General features: G+C 44.8%; 1 non-coding gene across 1 annotated transcript; it reads left to right on the top strand.

Moving 5' to 3' along the window:
• Nucleotides 1–471: 471 nt before the first annotated feature.
• TRNAG-GCC lies at nucleotides 472–542 on the top strand. Its single transcript has one exon. It is a non-coding gene; the product is annotated as a tRNA-Gly (tRNA).
• Nucleotides 543–1456: the final 914 nt, after the last annotated feature.

The raw sequence follows: 1456 nt of genomic DNA, 5'->3' as shown, positions 1-1456 counted from the left end.
CTCAGCAAATATAGTAGTAATAATAATAATAACGTGACAGGGTATCCAAAGAACAGAAGATTGTCAGCAAAGTGGAAGCCGGTAGGCACATGACTCAGTGAAAATAGCATTGTAAGGTGACCAGAGTTCTAATCCCTCCTCTGTCTTTGATTTCCTGCACAAACTTGGACATGTTACTTAATCATTCCGGGCCTCAGTTTCCTGGTCTGTAAAATAGGGACAGATTCTTATCTCCACCCCACCTGGCCCCCCTTATCTATTAGATTGCAAGACCTAGAAGAGATAAGGTCTATGCCTGACCTGATGACATCTTGCAGCTATTGTAATTTAGTCTCCTTGAGGAAGATTTCAGCAAATGGCAGCGGGTTGATAGCTAGTCCCCTCTTCCTCCCAGAAAAACTAGCCTTGGGTCAGAGTCTTCGAGAAGAAATCACAGACTAACATTGAATCAGAGAAGCTGATATCGATTTTGCATTGGTGGTTCAGTGGTAGAATTCTCGCCTGCCACGTGGGAGGCCCGGGTTCGATTCCCGGCCAAGGCATCAAAATCTTAGAGAAGCAGCGTGGCTCAGTGGAAAGAGCAGGGGCTTGGGAGTCAGAGATCATGGGTTCGAATCCCAACTCTGCCACTTGTCAGCTGTATGACTGTGGGCAAGTCACTTAATAATAATAATGTTGGTATTTGTTAAGCGCTTACTACGTGCCGAGCACTGTTCTAAGCGCTGGGGTAGACACAGGGCATTCAGGTTGTCCCACGTGGGGCTCACAGTCTTAATCCCCATTTTACAGATGAGGCAACTGAGGCACCGAGAAGTTAAGTGACTTGCCCAAAGTCACACAGTTGACAAGTGGCCGAGCCGGGATTCGAACCCATGACCTCTGACTCCAAAGCCCGTGCTCTTTCCACTGAGCCACGCTGCTTCTCTGACCTTCTCTGTGCCTCAGTTCCCTCATCTGTAAAATGGGGATGAAGACTGTGAGCCTCACCTGGGACAAGCTGATTACCCTGTATCTACCCCAGTGCTTAGAACAGTGCTCAGCACATAGTAAGCACTTAACAAATACCAACATTATTATTATTATTATTAATTAATGAAAATGAACTCCTTGTGACCCCAGTACCACTCCTCCAAAATCCCACTTTTACAAGACTGTAGGAAACAGAATTTATAAAGGGTATAATCAAGGGGAAGAAAAATGCATTTCAACTGAACTGGAACAGCATAGCAGACTAAATCTGGGAAGTGGTTATCAATGGGAATACAATTGCCTGAGTACCCATTGATCATGATGGAAAGGGGAAAATTTCGTTATGTTTGGAAAAGTCAAGATACTGCTCTTGAATTACAGAGCAAGTCCAAAAAGGAACCAAAAGTGAAGCCAAATTATCAGGGTAATAAGTGAGAGTAGCAAGTTGGCTGGGTTTTTAATGATACCATGGCAACCTTGGGGGAGG

Source organism: Ornithorhynchus anatinus, chromosome 7 (genome assembly GCF_004115215.2).
Source record: "Ornithorhynchus anatinus isolate Pmale09 chromosome 7, mOrnAna1.pri.v4, whole genome shotgun sequence".
In the NCBI taxonomy this organism is placed as follows: domain Eukaryota; kingdom Metazoa; phylum Chordata; class Mammalia; order Monotremata; family Ornithorhynchidae; genus Ornithorhynchus; species Ornithorhynchus anatinus.
Note: the sequence above shows the minus strand (reverse complement) of the source record. Positions and strands in the feature narration are given on the sequence as shown.